This window comes from Gymnoscopelus braueri (assembly GCF_963280865.1).
Source record: "Gymnoscopelus braueri genome assembly, chromosome: 13".
Taxonomy (NCBI): Eukaryota; Metazoa; Chordata; class Actinopteri; order Myctophiformes; family Myctophidae; genus Gymnoscopelus; species Gymnoscopelus braueri.
This window is the reverse complement of record NC_137615.1, coordinates 33,990,678-33,998,767: the sequence shown is the minus strand read 5'-3', so window position 1 is coordinate 33,998,767 and position 8,090 is coordinate 33,990,678.

The window sequence follows — 8,090 nt, the reverse complement described above, 5'->3', positions numbered from 1 at the left end:
CTCTCCTCTCCTGGCTCTCAGCCCCGCCCCCTTCTCCCCTTGTTGATGCTGCTATGTTGAAGACGAACAGTAGATACACACACTAGTGTTGCCAGATTTTGGGAGAGTAATAAGCAACCAGGTCTATGAAAACGAGCCCAAAAGAAACGACTAGGCAACGTTGACGTCAGCAAGGGGGGCGTGGAGCGCGACTTGGTAGCCACGTCCATGTTTAGGGGCAGAGTACATAATTGACGACTTTAGAATGCAGATTGACGGTGGATATCTGTGTTTGTAAACATTAACTAGTTATTTGCCGACTACATAGTGAACGGAAAACGGGATGGACAGAGCGAAACTCTGGCTCAACATATCGTACAAGGACATGCTGAACAATGTGGAAAAAGAGCGTTACCTCAGCAAAACCGGGAACATTGATGGACTCGCCCCTTATGAACATACACAGACTGCACGAATTCCAATCTGGCTTCAGAACATCCCACTCCACTAACACATGCCTTCTCTATTTGAACGACCACATCAAACAAGAGGTGGACTTGGGCAAATACCTCCAAAAGGCTTTTGACACTGTTAATCACTCACTATATTAATTGATAAACTAAACGCAATCGGTTTTGATAGCACATCAGTGAGTTGGATGCAATCATATCTGGAGGGGAGAGAACAGTGGTGGAGCTGAACAGAACCCTGTCCCCTCCCCTCCCAGTGAGCTGTGGTGTTCCGCAAGGAAGCATACTAGGGCCTTTACTGTTCCTAATATATGTAAACGACATGACATCAGCTTGTGACTGCAACTTGTTCTTGTTCGAGGATGATTGGGCTCTGCTGGTCTCGGACAGGGACAAGTTGCAGGTTGAAAAAGTCCTTCGCTCTGAACTCGGTAGAAGCTGCACCTGGCTCGCTGATAACAAACTATCATTACACCTGGGTAAACCATAACACCACAAAGGCCTTAAAAACATGTTTTTAAGGCCTCCAGACATCCCAAAACAAACTGGTAAGGCTACTTCTTGGCCTTACATCTACAACTCATTGTACTCCGCAGAACAAGATTGCCTCCTTTAAATCATATGAACGACCCCCTTCATCTCATTGGTCCATATGAACGACCCCCTTCATCTCATTGGTCCACAGGTAAAATATTTACCACGGTGAGGGACGCCATTGGCCAAGAGCCTACCAACACACAAAGGCCACACCTGCCTCATGGTTATTGAATGCGAGACAGTTTAAACATTTAAATGTCATAATAAAGCGAGACAAACACCATCACAGAGTTCAGTGGCGGCTTGTTGAAATTGTGTATCATATACTCAGTCAAATCCGTCCAACCCTGCTCACTTTGCTAGGGTTGGATGGCTCAGGGTAGAGGACAGAGTACATAGCTCATAGCAACTGGCAATGGGCCTGGTCTACAAGATACACTACACCACAAAGAAGACACCCATGTACCTGTCAAAATACTTCACACACGTCAATCAAGACCACAATCACAACCCCAGAGGGAGCTCCACTAATCATGTCCAACCCAGATTAAGCTCTAACAAGGCCCCCCTCCCCCCAGAACAGAACAGAACAGAAAAACAGCTAGGTTATTTCGCTTTGCACATAATACTGTATTTTCTCATATCCGAATAGCCTTAACTCATTCACTGCCACAATTATTGCTGGCCGCGTTTGCCCACTGCCAGAGATTTTTCATCGGAAAAAAAAAGTACTCAGGAGCCGAGATACAGAATGTTTAAGTTAACAAGGAAGTGGATGGGAGTCTAGATCTTCGAAAAATCATATCTCCTTGGTCTTTGGGTCAAATTTAAAATAAATAAATAATAATAATAATAATTAATTACGTTTTTTACGTCAGTGGCAGCATTGGTAAACGGGAATAATTACATTTATTACGTCAGTGGCAGGGAATTTAATATTCAAAATAGCAAAACATATATAAAAGTACAACATAAACACTACTGTACTGTAGGCCTGTAGCCTACTGTACTACTATTCCTGTTCATGATTATGAATTTGGGGGTTTCCTTGACAAGAAAATGTTTGAGACCACGTTGTTTAAACAACACTAGGAAACAAGCCCAAATAAGCAACTACACTTTATAAACAAGCCCAAAAAAACGCAACCCGCAACCACCAATATTTAAGCGACTCTACAGAAAAACATGCCCAAAGTCGCTTATAATAAGCGGACATGGCAACCCTGACACTGACCCTCCTCCCGCCCACCACCACACAGCGCACTGTACAACTAGTACAATGGCTATAATAATAACACGCACACGGATTTGACTGAGTTAGTATAAGAAACACAATTTCAACAAGCCGCCACTGAACTCCGTGAGGGTGTTTGTCTCGCTTTATTATGACATTTAAATGTTTAGACCGTCTCGCATTCAATAACCATGAGGCAGGTGTGGCCTTTGTGTGTTGGTAGGCTCTTGGCCAATGGCGTCCCTCGCCGTGGTAAATGTTTTACCTGTGGACCAATGAGATGAAGGGGGTTGTTCATATGGACCAATGAGATGAAAGGGGTCGTTCATATGATTTAAAGGATGAGGCAATGTTGTTCTGCGCCGTGAAACTGACCTGAAGGCCCTTACCAGCAGTGGTGGAAAAAGTAGGCTACTCAAATGTTTTACCTAAGTAAAAGTATCAATACTGCAATGCAGAAATACTCTTTTACAAGTTAAAGCACGGAATTCAAACTTTACTAGGGTAAGGGTAAAAGTACAAAAGCATTGGTATCAGAATGTACTTAACTTACCAATAGTAAAGCATACTTTCTACTTTACTAGTTACTTTACTACTCTAATGTCCCATTTCACAACTTTTCAAATGTATAAAATGTATACAAATCTTTTGAACATAGCAGATCGCGACGTGTTGTGAGCTTGTAGATCTGCTATTTTCAAATAGCCCTATTTAAACTGAAAGTTTAAATAGGAAACTGAAAGTTTAAATAGGGCCTGATTAACCTGACCAGAGCACAGAGGTCTGTCTATGCCTATGGTGGCATGTGGAAACCAGACCCTTCCATTCCATTCCAGAGGAGAATAGAAAATGTTACATATTTTTGTTCGATTGTGCGATTCTCAATTACATCATAATTTTAAGATGAGGTAAACATTTATTGATTGCATGGGTAAATATAGGTGTCATGGCAGCAACAGCATTAAGCATGAAACAGCATTAAGCATGAAACAGCATAACGGGTAGGAGTTCAGAGATGAGAGAATACAAGTAATATAGACTTAGAGTCTGACACTATAGAGACATGATTTGATATATTTATATTCTATCAATAACAACAATTAGATGGCAGAGAGAATGAAGCAACCAGGTGCTCACCGGAGACGTAAAAGTCAAAAGAGTTAAAATAGTAAAGGTGCTCCTGGATCAGACGGGATAAGACATCAGATAAAAAATGGGAGATCCGGGCACTCAAGATTAAAAGAGAGAACAGCCTTTATTTAATGTTTCGACCAAAAGCGATCTTCATCAGGGCTAAATGAATACAAAAAACGCCAGACTCTAATTATATAGGGCTGGACACAGCCTGGGGAGACCAGCCCGGACCTGAAACGCTGTTCCCTCTTTTAACCTCGAGTGCCCGGATCTCCCACAACAATTCGACTTTGTCTTTTCCTTAAAATGTACAGAATGCCCTCAAATTTACATTAGATAGATAGTGGACTTTGATTGATTGATTGATTGAATATTGTATTAGTCAGAAATGTAAACAGCACGAGGTACAGTCATACATTTAAGCTAAAAGGATAACACAAAAAAGTCCTGGGGACTTGTTTCAATTGTGTTCATAACAGTACTTGGTTTGATATTGATTGTCAATATGTTTTACTCCTGTTTTGTTTGGCCTTACTTTGTGTAGTGTCTTGTAAGCTCATGTGGCAAGATACTTGACTATACTATTTTACATTCATCCCCCTTTTGACCTCCTGCAGTCGTTTCCGCTGTCTCAGCATAAGTAATATTTTGATTGCTCATTACACATTCCATCTTTCAACCATAGCTACATATTGTATGTGAGAATGTTTATGTGGGTTGTTTGTCAGCAGACTAAGTTATTATAAATCTAATTAATAGTGCATTCTTTCAATAAAGTGTCTCCATATGATGTGGTTCTTACAGTGTACTTGGAAACAAATACGTCAAGATGACAGTTTTCTATATGTTCTCAACCAACATTGCTCTTTTAAAGCAGATATATATTGTGTGCGTGTGTGTGTGTGTGTGTGTGCGTGTGCGTGTGCGTGTGTGTGTGCATGTGTGTGTGTGTTTGCCAATTTTTCTGTATTCCACTGGTTTCTGTGTCATTAGGTCTCATGCCTGTCTTACGACTGGTTGCCAAGAGGAAGTATATCAGAACTCTATGTTACGTTACAGTTTTGACCCTTGTACTCCCTGTCCACAAGACACATCATTAGATCCTTGATGTCCTTTCATAGCGCTCACAGTGGATGCCCAAAAAAAGAAAGAAAAAGAAAGTCTGGCTCTAACCACATTAACCATATGACTCCCTGTTCTGGGCATGTCATTATAAATGTCATTCAGCAAGACGAAAATAGCCAGAATCAAGTAAGGTGGGCGAATTTCTTAATTGTGCATACCCACTGTTGTGCAGTTAAAAGATAGGTAAAATAATTTGAATATACCAGCTCTTGACGTTAACAATCGAGTTAATGGACTGAACCATTTGAACCTTAATCCCTATTCTAACATTTGGGTTGTTTTTTAGAGAACAATCTTTCCAGTGAAAAAATGGCAACAAAAGTAATCAAAAAAGACAACCAAAGAACAAGCTTTTGGTTCATGATAGCCTTGTTGGTCAGTAGGAGCACATTGAGGACGCCCATCCAATGTAATTTGGACAATTCCTTTCCACACAACTTTTGAATCTTCAAGGTATGAAGTCTGTGGAGCTCCCTCTAGTGGAACCAATGTGTACATCACCAACCTTAGAAAAGCAATTGACTAGCTATATTTGGGTATCCCCTTGTTTACAATCCTGTGTGGACCATACACATTTGTATGTGATACTCTATCCTTCACTCTACCACTTGATGCCACTTGTTGAGTCACTTGGTGCTAATAAAATGAGAACATGTGTTCTGGGGTATAGTTTAAAGATCCCAACCCAAATCCCAAATCGTTTATGTTGCGTGGTCTGTAGCTTCTTTTTAAGGATCGTAGGAATGCTAGACTAGAGTACCAGGATGTGCAGGCGTAATCAAAATGACTGAATAATTGTGTTCCTGCCAATATTTCAAGAGCACTTCTATCTATAAAAGTAGATATTCTAAAGATTTCACTTTCTGATTGACATTTGAGATCACTTTTAGTGCCATACTCTCTCTAGTTTATTGTCCAATATGCAGCCTAAGTAAGTAACTTCTTCCTTGGTTGTAACTTTCCAAGTGAAACTAGAAAGAATGCAAGCCCAACTCAGTCACAAGTAAACAACTATTACCAGGTGCAAGGCTCTGAATAGTTCAAATAATGCCAGCACTCATGGAAGTGTCCTTCAGGTATTTTTTCCCCCAGATAATCCACAGGCAAACCATGAATGGCTCAATTTCCCTTTATAAGTGACACGGGGTCATGCTTATGTTCCCTCAGCCCTATATTCCCTCAGCCCTATGTTCCCTCAATACCTAACAAATTGTTTTTCATCCAAATTAGGTCCTATGTTCCCTCAGCCCTATGTTCCCCAATCCCAAATTAGACCCTATGTTCCCTCAGCTTTATGTTCCCTCAGCTCTATGTTCCTTCAGGATCACATACTATAGCCCTTTGATTGATTGATTGATTGATTGATTGATTGATATCTTTATTGATCATGAAATAAAACATCTCACATGTAACATACATCTGACCCACCATAATCAAAAGAATGAAGCAAAAAAGCTTACAGTTTGTTTCCATTGCTGTCCCTTCCATAATGTGTTGGTGAGGGCACCTGTGAAAGGGGGGTGCAATGATGCGCCTCGCCAGTCCAGATATTACGTTTGTGACGTCGACCCTCCCAATTTTCCGCCGTAATCTGAAGACACCTCAGACTCCACTTTAGCCTGTAGCACTTGACCTAGCCTTGACGACTATGCAGTCTTATGCAAAGGTTAAAATGTAATTTCCTATAGTTTGTATAGTTTCAATGTACATATCATTTATCTTCTTATATTGTACTGTGTAGACTGATGCTAGGTTCTTGGTTGACCTATGATCCTATTACTGAGGCATTACACTGTCTATGCATTTGATGTACGTGTTTACCTTGTTTATTGTAAATCGCTCTGGATTAAGAGCATCTGCCTAAATTGTAAATTGTAGGTCTGTTTTGCAATTGCAAACCATACAGTATGGTACTGCACAGGCTTATGAAACAGTTTTTTTCACTTTATGGGAGAAAACTGAAGACAAAAGAGAAGTATGACTAAGTTACAGAAGTGGTACATTTTATCACCAACTTCATGTCATCGGTGGACTGGAAACAAAAGTTACAGAAGTGGTCAATTTCATCATCAACTTTATGTTGAAATGTGTGGACCAGTAGATCATATCTCACGTGTGTGTGTGTGTGTGTGTGTGTGTGTGTGTGTGTGTGTGTGTGTGTGTGTGTGTGTGTGTGTGTGTGTGTGTGTGTGTGTGTGTGTGTGTGTGTGTGTGTGTGGTACGTGTGTACTGGACTGGGTCTGTATATATTATTGTTTAACTTCTCTGTTTTCAAAATGTTGCACTTTTTGTGACATGACATTGCTACACCCTCTTTTAATCCTATCCTATAATATATTAAGGAAACCTCGATCAGTCTGTCTGTTCTGCATGTTTCTCCTCAGTGGGTTGAGCAATTGATCTGAACTTGCACACAGGCATTGACCATTAGCATATGCAGATGTGGCCCGTTTTTCACTTCCCCCAAATTTAAGCTGTTTATTAACGTTTTTGTGTAAACACCGGAGATTCAGAGTTTGGGCTATGGGATCTGTTGGCATGTTTACATGCTTTTACACCCATGACGCCAGAAAACGCCAGGACAGACAGACGCTGCCTGCAAACTTATAAAGTAACTGTTTTTTGAGCGGGGTGGCACTTTAGATATCATCTCCATAGCACTAGCACGCAGACTGACACGTGCAATGTTCGAATCCAGGTTGTGTTATTAGCATGCCGGAATAACAGCTTAAACAGCGTAAACTTATCATGGTTGTGGGTGGCAACAATTCTACATCGAGTCGTAAATGATCGTGTTGTCACACACACACACTTCAACTTCAACAGGATTAAATCAGTGTCCAAAACGTAACTATACATACCGAGCGCATAACCCAAAAGTCTGCATATAGTTTGTCTGTGCACATCGTGGTGTATGGACTAGTATGTGTGGATTTTTTGTGTAAAAATCTGTCTATAACTTTTTGAGATATCTTGCTAAAAGATATCTGATACAGACAGACAGACAGACAGACAGACAGGTTAATGGACAAACAAACAGGAGCAAAAACATCAGCTCATTTGTACTCATCTGAGGGAACATAGTAGTCCTGTAGCAAGTCCTCAAAAAAGCCCTTAGTTTTTGAGATACCCCCACCCGAGTTAGAACAAAACACAACCATGTTTTTTCTTATCTTTAGGGTCTCCCATTAATGAAATGGATTGTTGTGAAATTTTATTTTGGGGCAAAATTAGTTTTTTTGGCTATTCTTTAGAACTACCCCAAACTCTGAAAAAGGCAAATCCGAATAGGGCAAAGGTGACCAAATATGCTATAACTTGAGAATGCTCACTCTTATCTTCATCAAATTTGCTGAGGTATGAACCAGGTGTCTACCCTACATCACCAAAGAGTCAGAATGTAATTTACATAAAGAAATACTGAAATATAGTCCTTTAAACATACCTTTAGTTTAGGCGGAAATTGTACTTTTGTAGTGAGGACTCCTCTACTTTCCCTCATTTAGAAAAACAACATACGTTTATGTCAAATAAGCTGTTACTGCATAGCCTAAGATGCTATTAAACAATAACCAGTGGTTGTTGGAGAGATCTAGTACAGTTTTATTGCA